General features: G+C 31.2%; 1 protein-coding gene and 1 long non-coding RNA gene across 4 annotated transcripts in view; one reads left to right on the forward strand and one right to left on the reverse strand.

Moving 5' to 3' along the window:
* LOC122717297 overlaps positions 1-16,738 on the forward strand; it is a 102,747-nt gene that overhangs the window by 48,758 nt on the left and 37,251 nt on the right. The window lies entirely within an intron of this gene.
* LOC122717302 lies at positions 1,844-4,725 on the reverse strand. The gene is made up of 3 exons (XR_006347196.1): positions 4,107-4,725; positions 3,844-4,014; positions 1,844-3,718 (listed from the first exon to the last, which is right to left on the reverse strand). It is a non-coding gene; the product is annotated as an uncharacterized LOC122717302 (long non-coding RNA).

The following is a 16,738-nucleotide window of genomic DNA, read 5'->3' on the forward strand; positions in this document are numbered from 1 at the left end:
TTCCCAATGATTCAATAATTTCCATCATCTCAATACCTGTTCCAAATAAACTTACCAGAAATCGAGCTTCACATATACGTAAAAAGAAATTCAAAAAATTGATACTCCCAAGAAATTTTATCCCGGGCAAACTCCATCAGCGATAACAAGCTGTCGAGTTTCACCGTCTTGTTCCCTTTTATTTGTCGTCCATATACACGCGTATACCGTAAACGTTCTCCTTCATGTTTCTCATTCCAAAACTCATTTCGCGATACGGGATAAACAACGAACTCGGTGTGGAACTCGAATGTGGCTCTAGCTTTGACCCAATTACTATCCGCTGGAATTTCAGTTTTTTTTCTCTCTTCTTTTTTTCTTTTTTTTTATTTTTCTACCAGTCTCGCGTTTTTCTCATACAATCTTCCGAAAAGGCGGAAGGCTGATCCTGATCGGCAACGTATCCACGATTGGATCGCGGATAAGCAGAGCGTATATCGCGCGGATAGATCGATAAGAGAAAACGCGTCGACCGCGAGCTGCTCTTCTCTCCTCGCGGCGAGTTCCAATTTCCTGATGGGAGTGGATTAATATAATTTGATGGCGTCCCGGGAGAATTATGTATCTCGTAGCTCGATCTTCTTGCGAACGAGTACGAATCGAGGTTTCGTTTCTACGCCTTACTTCCGATTATGATGTTTGCGTTAATTTGAAATTATGGTGGATGGAGCTTGTTAACGTTTCGGCGATGTAGCGCGACTGTTTTATGAATATGGATGGTGATTCGCGTGGAACGCATATGGGATTATAATCGTTACGGTGGTGGATCCAGAGTTCCGGATGAGTCAATTAGGGACATGATAATTGCGTGATGTATGGGTTGCGCGAAAGTAAGGATTTTTTGATAGATCGTGGTAAAGTTTGATGCTTTATCGGGCATTCGATGGTTATTCATTAATTTTGTTAGGTTAGATTTTTTTTGAGTCATGGTTATTTTGAGAGAGACATGAATTTTGTTGAAAAAAATTGAATCGTAATTTTATATGGAATAACTTTTTGAATTTGTTATTTATATTGTAAATATTATTCAATCTTTTTTAAAATTTCATTTTTTTCATTTATTCTTTTATTTGTTATTTTGATTTTTTAATAAATCCATAGAGGAGTTTGGTGCTTTTTATTTTGTTTTTTATACAATTTCGTTGTGATTATTGTATATTTTAGATTATTCATTTAGTTCAGGTTTAAAATATTTCTCAAAAAAGTGAATTATCTCTGTTGAATTTACTAATAAAAATTTGATCGCTTGTTCCACTTTTCCTTTGAGCTTCGTGTTTAACTTTTTAGCGAGCGTCGAGTCATTTAATGTACTTAGCATTTAATTATGCAAAGTATTGAAATGTTATACATATCTTATATTTGAAATCCTTAATCTGAAAAATACGAATTGTATTCAGGGATGAAACCGAACTGTTTTCAAGAAACTAAATTTTTATTATATTCTAGATTTATATCCTTGAGAAATTGAAATTTTTAATACTATATAATAATAAAAAGTGAACATTATTCCGAACATATAAAATAATAATTCTAAATTATTGATTATGAATAACAGAACTATCAAATCAATTTACCAATTTCATATTCTTTGATCTTGCAATAATCTTTGAAAATTAAAAATGCACCAATGCACCAATTTGATAAAATTAACAATTAATTTTTGTTCAACTAAAAACACAATTATATATATCTAATTATTTTTATAATAATATTTTTAATTATCTATATACATATGTACAAATATCTATTATAGTTGCTGTTATATATATATATATATATATATAAAATAAACAAATTTCAAATTTCGTGTTGCAAATTACAACAAATAAAAAAAATAAATTAAGCAACAATGGTTTAACACTAAAATTAAAACAATATATCCCTCTCCTCCGAACCGTCCGATCCGCCAACTCCGCGGGAAATTGCACGCTAAAAATCCTCCATCTGGCGGAGGATCCATTAGCACACAACAAGGTAACACGAGAACCTCTAATTATTTCGAGCGGTATAGAATTTGCCGCGTCCGTTCCTCCGGCTCTATCTCTCTCTCTCTCTCTCTCTGTCTCTCTTTCTCTCGTGGATCCACACCGACGTTCCTGTGTGCACTTACAGGTGTCGGCACGCGCGATCCGACCGCCGCGATATCTTCTCTCCTCTCGGCTGCTTAACGATAACGATCATAATAATTTAATTTAACAGGCCGCGAGAGAAGGAGGTCACACTCGCATCGATCTTCTCTCTCCCCGGAAAGTACTCGCGAGATGCAGCGAGCAAATATTAAAGGGCCACCCACCCCCCCGAGCCTTCCTCGTCCCCGAAACACACACTCTTCGCCACCATTCTTCACCACCCTTCCCACGCTTCTCCTTCCCCTCCCCCCTTTCTTTTTTTTTCCCTACGCTTTTGTTTCTTCTCCGTTTTTTCCATCTTTGTCCGCGGCGCCGCCTTCGCGCAGCAGACACGAGGGAGGGAGGGAACACGAGAGAGAGAGAGAGAGAGAGAGAGAGAGAGAGAGAGAGAGAGAAACAAGGCCAAGACCGTTTACCAGGGATGCAAAAGCAAGAGGGAATGTCCTCAAACCGCGTTCATTTTCTCCCGGCCCCGCGTTTTTCCAGTCGTTTTACGGAACCCAAGAAGAAGCCTGGACCACGGCCGCCGCACGAGGGATATAATAACGTTCAATTACCGCTTCTGTCTCGACGTCTAAGGGACTCGAGACTCGGCGAGGGTTCTGGGGGAGGGTTCGGGATTAACGCTTGTTAGGAAGGTTAAAGATGCTGTACTTCAAGATTACTGTTTGAATATAGACAGAGTTTTTAAGTGGTTTCAAAGATCCAGAGGTATTATCTGATGGAGGGAGGGGGGTTTTAGAATTTTTTTTCGACGGTTGGACCGATGTATGAGGGCTGTCGGATCAGATCCAAGTAAAATTTAAGACTCTTCTACTTAAATTTAATTCTAAGAGGTAGATAAAAATCTACACGGTACGAGTCGAATAAAAGCTCTGCGTTTGTCAAGCTAAAATTAGTTTGGTTAAAAATTCGTTAGATTCGAATTTATTATAATAGAATACTATAATTTTGATACAAAAATAATTGAATCAAAAAATGTTAACGTTATAATCTATGATCTTGAATTTAATCTAGTCCTATATTTCATTTTGCTTTGCAACGTACTTTTAATAAAATCTAATCATCGAGATTGATCATTATGATATATTAAGAATATTATACCATAAGATTAATTATACAGCAACTTCTAATCTTGAATTCAACTAGGATTTAACTTAAACTTTAATCATCTACATTTCGTTTTTGATCTAACGTATTTTTAACACGTTAAATGATGATGGTGATATAATTAAGAATGTTAAGATAAAGGATACTTTAATTGACTAAAGAGACAACGGTACAGTGACGTGGAAAAATTCCGGTGAAGCCGAGTCGAGTTAATCTACTTGGTGATGAAGGCACTTCTTGCGAAGGGCTGTAGTTAAAACGAATTGTTCTTCCTCGATCATTTCTTTCCCCATCCTGAAGACTGTCTATTCGTAATTTACCAAGTGTTTTTAAAACAGCGTCGTCTAATTTATCGAGCCATGAACCATGAAAAGTCTCGATTGTTCTGACGTTTCCTTTAATTTCGTGTCTTCTTATTATTTATCGGTTCTTTGATCTTTCTTTAAAAAAAAGAAAAAAGAATAGAATATATTTCAATGTTTCTGTGAAACTTTAAACAAAACAATAAGTAAGTTGTAATTTCTAATCTCAACAAAAACTGTTTTCATATGCAAAATTATATTACATTTCCTTCGTATATAACAAGTACTGTTGAAGTTGTACATCTCCAACGTTAAATTAATAACAATCGTGTTATTTTCATGTTAACTGTAGTCGATCTTCTGTTGTGCAATGATATTTTTGTTCTACAGACTGTTTAACTGTTCGTTGATCGAGAATTTTTGTTTGAGTGAAACTAAATTGAAAACAAAAATACAAATGTGATAAAATTAAAATTAAAATATAATTTCGTGTTAAAATATATCAAAATTTATCTATTATACGTACCATTTTTTCCCGTAATATTCTGTCATTTATAAAAGATTTAGGTTATGTCATTTAGGTTATTGTACAAGTATTTTTTTCTCAACTATTATTAGATCTATTGTTCAATCAATTTAAAAATATTGCATTTTGGATTCAATAATCTGATGCTATTATCTTGATTTATTATATTTATCCAAAGATTCAGGATAAAATCAAAATTTATTTAATATAACGAATTATTACAACTACCTTTTTAACACTTACTCAATTTCCTCGCCATTGATATCAATTTTACGATTATAACCTTTAATCTTGATCTAATTTATCTCGTGGAGAATACATACGTGTATAGAGAAACAAATTCAAATGAAAGTTGGTACTTTTCAAAAAGAGAACAAGATATCAAAAGATTTACGTCAATAAATAACCTTTCACGAATTCAACTGAGAGTATATACCATACCCATACCTAACCTAAATTTCATTTTCATTCCACGTATTTTCGTATCCCCGTTACGTATATAAACGAGAAACAGTCTCAAAGAAACAAGTTCAAACATTCCGATTCACTACTTTTCCCGATGAAAAAACCAAGAGATAACACGCACATCACGATAAAAAAAAAAAGGAAAAAGTGAACCACTTCGCTCTTACGAGTTAATGACGCGGCTGATTGTCCACGACCAACGTGCATGTCCTCTTTTCAATAATCCGCATCGTCCTTCTCCCGTAATCGAGCGCGGTAAAGCGGGAGAAAGAGGGGGAGAAAGAGAGAAAGAGAGAAGATTCGGTTAGCCGATACATACGTCCTATTCTCGCGGCAATTCCATTAAAGCCCATGAAACCGTCCGGTTATTAACCGTCGGTACAATCATCGGAGATAGCAGTTTCTCTTGCGACGCTGTCGCATTAACGATAATGGCGAAAAACGAGTGGAGTTATCGATTTCGTGAAAAATTTACGGCCTCGCGTCGATGAATTGCTCGTAATCGTTTCGTACCGATGAAAACAGAAATTCATTTGTCCGTTTCGAAAGTTCGGTGTTCTGGTAATAGAAATAGGTGGACAGTGGTGGGGAATAGTAATTTTTCAACGGAACGAACGAACCGATCAACGGTACTGTTTTTCATCGCATGAAAATCGAACTGCCGTTCCTGTCGGTTGCATTTTGCCAATTGATCTCTGCTTTTTTTTTTATTTTTTATTTTTTAGAGAAGAGGAAAGGATTTCTGGATATACTTTTCCTTTTAGTCATAGAGATACAAATGGATAAACAGAATTGATCATTGAATTAGACGAAAAATTTAGAAATTTCTCGATTGACCATCGACGTTTAATTTTATTAGCAATGATTTTGAAATGACGAAACTTGTTTTTAATTTTGACTGAATTTTTGACTACTGATTTTTTTCTTAATTTAGTTTAATAAAACGAGAAGATAGGAAGAAAAATAATAATATTGACGACAATTATACGAGTCAAACAGGCTTCCATTTCAAAATATATCAAATTAACGACTCGTCACCATGAATGGTAGTTAAAATGCATATTCATTTAACAACGTGACTGTATTGTTTAATGCACCGGATACCTAATATTTACTTCGTGCAGTGTTTTCGAATATATACGTCCATAACAACAAAGTATAAAATATCGACGTAAGCGAATAAATGGACCGTCAGATAAACTATTTTTTGTTTTATTCCCTATTTTTCCTCCTAAAATCCAAATATCTCTCGACATTACATTCGAAAATGCTGTTACGCTAAAATGTTTTAGTGATAGTGTCAGGCGGGCAATAAATCAAAGATTTTTGTTTAAATCTTGAAAAATACGATCTTCAGACAACAATTCTTTGCTTGCTTTATGATAAATAATCGAAACACGAAGATAATTCAATGATTAAATGACTGTTATTTTAATATCTAATCAATCAATTTGAAACGATTACAAATTTGATAGAAATCATTAGAATTGTATATTCAGATAAAAAATTGGAATACAACGGAAGAATGGACATAGATCGTCAACAGACTTATGGTTGCAACTTCCGCAACTTGGATACTTACTTTACATAAGAATGTATAGCATCGTTGCATTAGCATTGATCCGGAATTGCAAACTGCGTTGCATCAAATGCAATACGGAATAATTTAGAAGATAATATGAAAGATAAACAACTCGAAGACCATCTAGATCTACTCGGATGAACGGAAGAATGTTGATAATCAGAAAATAATGTTAAGAAAAATAGCACTAAAAAAAATAGTACAAAGAATGACACAAATTATCGAATATATTGTTAATTGACAAACTTCCATCTGTCACAAATAATAATATGTATTGACTCCTATATTTTAAGCTCCTTAAGACCCAATCACAATCGTCTTAATATTTCTCAATAAGCAATTAAAATAAACTATTATTAAAAAAAAAATTATCCAATGTATGCCAATTTTTTTCATCAAATAGATCTTCTAGAAAAATTTTAAGATCTCTAATACAAAAATTTTCGCATTGAAGAAAAAATATTACCTCTCCTCTAGTTTTTAAAATTAATAATACTTTAATTATCATAATCATCTCAATATTTCTCGATATATATATATACAATAACCCCAAATCCAACTCCATCCAATTCAAAGAAAAATCACAGATTTTTTTGCAAGTAGTAGAAAATTTCAGTGACCAAAAAAAAAAAAGAAAAAAGAAAAAAGAAAAAATGACCTAAAAAATGGGGGAAAACAGCAGTTTAGGGTTGACGGATACTCCACAAGGGAGGGACAAAGGGAAGGGATGATCGCGGTCGAGAATTGGGGCGCGACTCGTATTGCGGATTGATCTCGCCACGATAAACGGAAACAGTGTGGAGTTTCGCATGCACGCGGCATTTACGCGACCGCAGCCTGACACTCATCCCCCTCTCGCCCCCCTCCCGATGAACAATTATCTTACGAAGCTTAAGCGTGCAAGAGGGTGTGCGCGCGCGTGTGTATGTGTGTACGTACGTGTATATATGCATAGATCCTCCCGCGGAAATCGGGGTCGGCGTGTATCGTCGGCCACGGGTTGGCAAAGTCCTCGTGAAAGTTGTGCACGCTTGTTGACGGCCGACGGTACACGCGTCTAGGCCACGCGTCCCTGTTTCACCCTCGCACGCAGACTCGCCCCATCGTGAACGCCGGTTGACGTTGAAAATCGACGCTGACGCGCCCACTTAATCCTTCCCAGTTGGAAGATTTTCAGGAACACTGTTGCGGATCGTATAGAGAGCTTCAAATCGTTCGAAAACAGTCGTTGAATTGTAACAATTTCATCTATGGTATTGCGAGTTTGATTATTCTATTTTTTTTTTCAATCCCCCTTTCTCTCTTTTATTTTTTTATTTTTTTTAATTTTTTTTTTTTTTGAGGTCGGTTTGAAATTCGAATCGATATATATATATATATATAGGTATCGTCGAGAACTCGACTTCTCTGGAAATTGGTTTCCAATCCTAGCAAGCGTGGATAAATGAACGTAGATCGATGGCGTCTGGCGTTGAAACGTGTTCGTTATTAGTAAACCGTCAGGATTTTTCTCATATGGCGACACCTCACCTGGCCCATCAGCCAATTCTGTCCTAAACACGTTCGATGACGTTCTGCTGATACACCCACGTATATAGGCGAGTATATGTGAATGGGTGGCGAGCATGTATAGGTCAGTGGCTCCCAAATTTCTGATCGATATTAGCTCCGGATAGGGGGATACGTTACTCGAAATTTTTACATGCAAACTCGCACGAAACGTAGTCGGGAAACGTGTCACATTTCCTCTTCGTTTTTGGACGAACAGAGGATGTCATACATACAAGATGTTATACGCGAAAAATACATTTTTTCTTTTCTCTTTTTTTTTTTAGAAAGTCATTCTTAAAAAATTCGTTTTGAAAATCCATTCGTTTGATCCCCTTCTTTTCGAACGCAAGATCCGAAGTGAACATCCTTTTATATACTTGTTTTAATATTATTCGACGAATTTTCGATTTCCTCTTTCTATTTTTCCATCTGGAGTTTATTACATCACTTCTTGTCTAATTATATCACTTATCCTGAGATTCTATACCGTGTTATAAGGAATATGCATTATAAAACAGTGCAGTCGATTCTTCGTTAAAAAACAGATGAAATATTCAAAGTGACATTTCCTCTCGCGCCCTTTTTATTTTCGATGATAATCCAGTCCAAAGATTCGTGGGTGGCGTGACGCCAGGTGCAGCTATATCCACGAAAATTTTCAATATTGATTCCCTTCGAAACGAAGTTTCCTACGGGAAAATGTCACTCTTTATTCTCGATGTGTTTTTTCACGGAGAATCATTTGGTATCGATGGAAGTCCCGTCAGTCGCACGGTAGGATAGTTATTTGGGAGCCACTGGGGGCAGAGACACACGTGAAATTTTTCCATCGTCACGGTACACCGCGTGCGGCCTGAAAATGCACTGGCAGATGGTACTCGTCATACATGGGCGTGCCATGGCTCATGCGGCTCGCTTTAATCGCTTAAAATCGTCGTTAATTGAAAATGAGTCAATTTACGCGTAAATTTACTCAAGCTGTGGACGTTGTCGCTGTCGGTTGGCCACGACATTGAAACGCGTCGTCCTTAGGACAAAAAAATCTAATATCCGGTCGGATGACGTCTATCATGAGTGTGCTTCCAGTGAACGCAATTTTTTTCACGGGCCATCTACGATTCTTTTATTTCACGCTTTATAATAGAAGGATATAATTCAGAAAGAATTGAGCAAAATATTCTAGGTACAGATATCCAAATGTTGCGTTTAATTATTTATATTGCAATTTATCATAAATAATATTTATTACGTGCTTTAATGATTTTCAAGAAAATAAAAATAAAAATAAAAATTCTAGTTATTTTTATCCATTAACGATATTTTAACGATGTTATCGATATATCGAAAACTTATAAAATATCGATAATCAATAGTCATTATTACTACAATTCCAGTTATTAAAAATTTGCGATTTTATCATCATTGAAACTTGTTCTTTGTATTAATTTCCTTTCGTTTTTTTATCTTTAACATTCATTATTGTTATTTATAATTAAAATTCAAATTTATTCAATATATTGACATTTAAAATTATATTTAAAAACATTATAAGGAAATTAGCTTTCTTTTTAATAGAAGATTTCTCTTAGATATCTTTTAGTGGATTAGATAATAGTCAGCCATTTTTTTGAATCTATTAAATTTTAATCAAATGACCTCAAACGCAAGTGGTTTTAATTATTACATATATTATATTATTAACCCCTAATAAAATTACCATTTTCCATTAATGAAATTTTCCAATTTCGGTTAATTTCACATAAATTCGGACTTCGAAATAGGAAGTGGCCACTACACCGAATAATATTCCAACGAACAACCGTTCAAAGCAAGTTGGCAAAGTGACTAGCTAGACCAGCGTTAGCCATCCAATGAAATTTCGTAGTAGTGCCATCGAAACTCTCTCAGACCAGAGACACTTCTGCCAACTGTTGACATCAAAATTCGACTCATTTTGGGAATAAATCATGAAAATTGTAAGTTGACTTTTCCTGAAACGTCAAAATACGCTCGTAATACATATATAAAACATAATTAATTATTATTTAAAACAAAACTATATTACCTTTCATTTACGTAAAATTAATTTATTTAAGACAAATATTTATGGGTTTCCCGAACAATAATCGATTAATTAAGTGCAAATTAACCATTTTATAAGCGAAAATAATTTCATTATAACAAAAAGAAATTAATTTTCGAAAATCATTTTAATATTAATTATCCTATAAAAAAAAAATATGATCACTTATTATGCTATTAACGAAAGATTCAATTCAGGATATATATTTTTTAAATAAATATAATATTAATATGATCGGGATCATAATTTTCACTGCGTCCACGTGAATATATTTCATCGTTCGAAGGTTGAAAAAAAATTGCACCTCGAAAAAAGATAAAAAGATTAAAATCAAGAGAAAAAAAAATTGAAAATTCGACGATCATTAATCACAAATGCGTCAAGAATGGAAAATTATGAAATTACATGGGATCGAAGTTTTCGGAGAGGAATTCTAAAACACCATTCGCCAAGTTTCAAACAGAGAAAGAGGGATATGATTGACAGAATAAAATAAGCGGATCGAATAAACGGCTCGGTTTTGTTATTGCACGTCAACTAATGGACCTACTACAACACATTCTTTTCTTTTCGTTTCTTTCACTTCTCTTTTCTTTTTCTTTTTTTCCTTTTCTTTTTTCTTTTTTCTATGAAAATTCATACGCGTCTAGTAACGGGCGCACTAGTTATTTGTCCGCCGGTTTCCGCGGATCAATAACCTACTTTTATGATTAATATATACGGTACACCGTCCAGGATTATTTGAATGTTCGCTTTAATACGAGCTGTACAGCCACGGTTTTAATATCCTCCTCTTGGAAGAGAGATCGGTCCGCGTCTGCCTTTTAATACCACCCTATGTCGTGAATAGGTAACAAAATGGAATGCGCTTCAGAATCCTTTTTTCTTACCGTTCGAATGTCCGTCAAGAATTACAAATTGGAAATATTCGAATATTCTTCGCTTGTCAAATTTTTTTCCCTATATATAATTTTATCCAAATCTTAATCAATATCACATGCCATTATCATTAAATTTCATTGAAAATAATATTAAGTTCGAATATATTAGCCCAGTCGTATTTTTAGATTTCGAAAAATCAATAACGATAGCAAAATTGTATTATGTGAAGTATTTCGAGTTACTATATTCTGATACATAACCGTATCTTTAAAAATCTATGTAAAAAAATATATCTATGTAAAAATCTATGTAAAAATATATCTAATCTATGTAAAAATAAATCTAAGGAATTTCATTTCACATTATTCACTTGCTGTTAACAGAGAGAAATAAGAAAAAAGCATGTTTATTTACATTTATTACTGGTAAGTTTTTCCATATTGAATATCTATGCGTCCTTACAAGGATTGTAAACATTCGAATTCATTCTTTCCAAAGTGATTGTTTTCTAAATGAACGATAACACTTCACGCGATTACAAATTGTTTACTAAATTTCTTAATCACACTTGATTCATCAGATTTCTTGTTAATCAAACATATAATTTTAAATATATCACGACACTGTAGTTGAATTAATTGCTCAAGAATCGAAGAACCTAACCTCAACTTCAGACCACGATGTAACCAACAAACCAAACGATTTTAAAACCAAAGGGAGCCATGAAGGGAACTTGTTTGCAACTCGGAGGAAAATATTTAGATACGAAGATGGAACGTGCACGCGCGTGTTTTCCGTCTCGAGGAGAACCACGACCCTCTCTTCCCCACCCGTTTATTTTCTAAACACGGAAGCAATTCTATTGAAGGGTTGGTATTCCTGGGACGATCAGTTTAATGTGAAGCCTAACCTCTTCCCAATGAAACGTATGCATACATACGTGCGTGTATAAACACGTGCACGAGCGTCCTGTTAAAAAGAGCCTCGACCCACTTATACCACTTTCTTCTCGAGAAAATAATAAAATGAAATAAAATGATAAAAATGATGGTGAGAGAGAGATAAAAAAGGGATTATAGTTAAAAGATCACATTTACTCTTTTGTAAAAAAAAAAAAGAAAGAAAGAGAAATTAATTGATAGCTTTTTTCATAGGAAAACGGATTGATTGAAGAAAATGAAATTCTCTGAGAAATTTCCAGTTTCCACGAGCATAGTTCTAGATATCCATATTAGGTTTTGTAGTGATTTAGAATTGCTAATATTCTGTGATTAACTTCGCGATGAGATTTCGGATGAGTTAGCTTTTAGACGCGAATGTTAGCAAACGTGCTATCACTTAGTCTTAGGACATTATTTTGATTATTATAATATAGATAATATTTAAATATGGAATATCAATTGAATATCAATAATTTTCATATAGATGGACTAAATTTCTGTATGAAGTTTCAAGTTTATAAATTATTTTATGAAAATTCAGTTATTATTTACGAGAGGTTATGTTTCATTTTTCTAGATATATATAGTTCAAATTAAACGAATTAATTTCGAACATTAAAATCAATTTCTTATAAACATTTCAATATATATATATGAAGCAATATAAAAATAATGTTTTCAAATCCTGAAAAAAATTTATATTTCTTTAAAAAAATTTAATATTCTTAGAATTTCTATGAATTAAATAGATATTTGAAACATACCTATATTTATTTATTTCTATCTTGTTTTACCAATTCTCCATAAATATACGAAGCTCTTAATGTATTAAGTGTGTGTTAAGTTGTGGTATGTGTGTTGAGATGAAGTAGTTTAGGAGAGGTAATATTCTGCAATTAAGTCTGTGGACAAGCTAGGGATTTTGGAGGAGCTTGCCAACAAATTTGCTGTCATTTGTTATCACGAAATGATTTTATCTAATATGGTATCTAGCTGAAGATGTAACTGAAAATATATTATTAGTTAATATGGTAGTATTTTCAATTAAATTTTGTTTATATTATTCATAAATGAAGTTCTATAATTGGAAAATTTTTCAGATTAAGTATTTTTTTTTTCAAAATTTTATAATTTTTTTTATTAATATTATAAAATTTTTATTATTGATATTTATTAATATAATTAGAACTTATAATTTAAAAAAGTAAATAAAAATTTAAAAATATAAAAATTTGATTTAATCAATTAATGAAATTATTTATCAATCAATAATGAAAAATATATTATATATTATTAATTATCAATCGATAATTAAAAATGTTAATTGTTAATCATCAATTGTTAATTGTTAGTTTGTACCTGAAAATTAAATTAAAGTTCTATTTACTGTATACGAATATATGTTATATTAAGTGAATAACTATTGATGACTAAAACTAATTGATATTAAATCCGAGAACAGATTCAAATAGTATATAATTATATGACAGAGAATTTTAATAGTCGATCATTAATCAAATAAATCATTGAATACTCATTGTAATTACTAATTGTCATTATATATCATATATTCAAATCATTAATCATTAAATCTATTAAGTATTAATATTATATATAAAATTATATATTTCAATAGAAAATAAGTCAAGAAATTCCATCAAAGAAAATTTTTTTACATTAAAGAAAACAATTCATAAAAAACAATAAAAAATTACTATTTCGAATGAAACATCTAAAAAATATTATTCACAAGTAGAAAAAATGAAAAAAAAATACCATAATATAGATGGTAATAAATAAACACGATACATAACCTCTTGAAGTCATCGATAAAATCGATCTAATTGCTCTGTTTTTCAAATTTTCTTCAAATTTCTTCAAATATTTATTTATGAAAAATTCTATTCAATAATGATTTATATATTCGAATCAAATTTGCCGTTAATGAGAAAAGGAATCCAGAAAAATATTCATGAAATCGACATCGATCGACCTCATTTACTTTTTTTATCGATTGTTCGTTGAATGAACAGAACAAAAGCCTAACAATAGTCCCAACTTGTCCAATTCGTAGAAGCTGCAATAACCGTGAACGTGATTAATATATATATAATAAAATTGATGGATTCATCGATGAAAAGACGCATACACACAATTTCCTAATCCCTTTCTCTCTTATTTAGTAAGGTTAAGGATCGAAGGAAATATAATTCAGTCTTGAAATAACTAATAAACTCACGCAAAAAAAGAAAATTATCGTTTCACTTCGTATAATATTTCTAACACTTTTACTGTATACTATGGAAAGGTCGAATTTTTCTTCGAATCTCGGAACTCGTATTTTCTAATTAACCTGCCATCACGTTTTTTCCCTTCTTTCTTTAACGGAAAACTGATAACATACCTTTGAACCGCTATTGGTGGGATCGACTTAACTTTCGTTTTCTGATTGGTTGCCTGCTCCCACTGGGATCAATTAACAGCCTCCTGGTAACTTTTTCATTATTTCAGTAAATTTGGCTAGTATAACTAAATGAGAAATAGTATAGAAATAAAAAAGTAAAAAGAAAAATCTTTTATTAATGATCAATGATTTGTGATAAAACTCTAATATTTAAAAGTATCTAGATTAATTAAGTGCAAAAATGCATAAATTGAAAAAAATAAATATAATATTAAATATTCTATTTTATAAAAAACTTGAATTGAGGTTATATGTAATTTTGAATATATTATTTTGTTTATATTAAATAAATTTCAAAAATATAAATATAACACAATGGAAGATGAAAAATATTGTTCTTTTTTTTATTTTTTTGATTTTCTATCTTGGTCAATGTATGCATGATGCAGAAGAAAAAATTAATATAATAACTAATTAATGTAATAAAGAAAGTTGTACTTCATCAGTATAGAAGCTAGTAATAAAGCAAACTAAATTACTCTTCTTATATAGTTTGCTGAGCTTTAAAAAAGGTTTATATTAATTTTATAAGTGATTAATGTAAAAACTTGGAAGAATTTATGGAGTAGTTGAAGAATAAAATTATGCATATACATGCATGTACTTATTTTATCTTACCGACTTTTCTGCAAAAGAATTTTGAATAAAATAAGTATATCGATGATCAATCCAATATAATATTGATTGATTTAGAATATAATTTGTAATAATATATAAAATGTTGAAAAGTGAAAAAAATTATTTTTTTTTTATTTCTATTATTTCTCTGATCTCCTGTTTTAAAAAATATTTCATTATAGTGAATGAAATATAAAAGTGAAAGAAAATTCTATATTTTCCTTTGTAAAGTGAAAATTTAACAAGGATTTGAATATAACTGCTCATATAGGCACAGACAGAATTTTTTATCTTCTCATTTTATTTCTATGTTCATATTTCATCTAAAATTAATTCTTTTTAATTTATTTTAATTCATTTTTATATAATTTAAATATAATTATATTTTCATCAATACATAATATTTCTTAAAAATTTTTTCAAAACACTTACAAGAAACAAGAATAGAGAGTTCTAAGAAAGAAATTTCAAATAATCTAAGTTATATTAAATACCAAACATAGAATACAATAAAAATTTTTTGAAATACTTAAATACAATAAATACAAAATTATTTCCATTAAGTAAAATATGAGATATCAAATGCATCGCACTTTTGAGAAGCTTTTTCCAATGATTAGACATGTCTTTACAAGACGAATGAACAAATTTATCTTCTGGCACTTAGTACAATACAGTGGTTTCTATCATACGAGATTTCTACCCTGTAAATGGGTGAACAATCCAACCAGACTGGTGGAGCGGATATTTTCCGCGACAATGACTCGCGAAACGACAAACGCTGTCGATAAAACGAGGCGAGGTACACGTTAATGGCGGGATTATCAGGACGATTTATTAGTATAATTTTAACGGTATTATAACGGTCGAAACGGTTGAGATATATTAATGGAATTAATAATCGGAGAAGTAATATTCATTGGTAGAATCCCATCCCTTGTTAGTCGGATATATATTTGTACAGGTTTTCAGATTAACTGGTTCTGGTAATCTTGAACGTTTCCAGTCCCATAATGCTATTAAATCATGCAAAAAAGCTTTTTGAATATTTTTCATGTATTTATTATTATTTGCAAGTCGTTGCAAGTAAAATTGCTTTATAAAGTTTTATTTTTTTCTTTTCAGATTTGGAATTTTGATTTTTGAAATTATTTATTCATAAGATTTCGAAAATAAAATTTTGTTTCTGAAAAAAAAAAGTTTTAAGTCTTAGTATTATTAGAATTATATAAAATCTTTTTATATATTGTGTCTTTTTACATTGTTTGGAATTTTGATTTTTTGAGATTTATTTGTTTATGGGATTTTGAAAATAGAATTTCGTTTTTTAATTATATAAGAATTAATAATAATTCAAATATATTTCGCAAAATTCTTCTTAAATTAGCTTTAATTGTTCAACTTACTCCATAAGCAATGTCCAATATTAGTTAATATTGATAATTCACTAACATCAGCTCCTAGTCAGACTATATACTATATACTATATACTATATACTATATTTACTTGATAAACAATTATGTATTATTTTTCTAATCATTGAGCAAAATTATCACGTTTTGAAAGTCATTCTTCGTTTAACAATATTTAATTTTTCAAAAAATTATTTTTAACATCTTTTTTTTTTATAAATAACCTATAAAATATTCCTTTGATATTTTTTATAATTTATCCATGTTTCTGTAACAAATTTGTAATAATTAAAAAATTTTAATTTTCGAGCAGATATATTCTTTAAAAAAATAGAAAGAAATATTGATTTTTTTTCTTAATTAGAAGAATAGCTGTAAATAAGCATTATTCATCAATAATTATAAGGATAATAATAATGATAAAGAATAAGCCTGTTTTGATTGTATGGATGGTTAAGATTAAAGATCGAGGAAGATCTTTAAATGAAAGAAAGCCGTCTTTGAAAGCCAGGTATATTTCTTGATACCAACATTCATAAGGAAGAGACTTCTATATCGCAGTTTGACTTCTCTATTTATGAACTGCTACGGACATAACCTAAAAATGGGGCATCGCTCTTAAGAATTCATGTC

Source organism: Apis laboriosa, unplaced genomic scaffold (genome assembly GCF_014066325.1).
Source record: "Apis laboriosa isolate Shangri-la unplaced genomic scaffold, ASM1406632v1 scaffold4_cov146, whole genome shotgun sequence".
Taxonomy (NCBI): Eukaryota; Metazoa; Arthropoda; class Insecta; order Hymenoptera; family Apidae; genus Apis; species Apis laboriosa.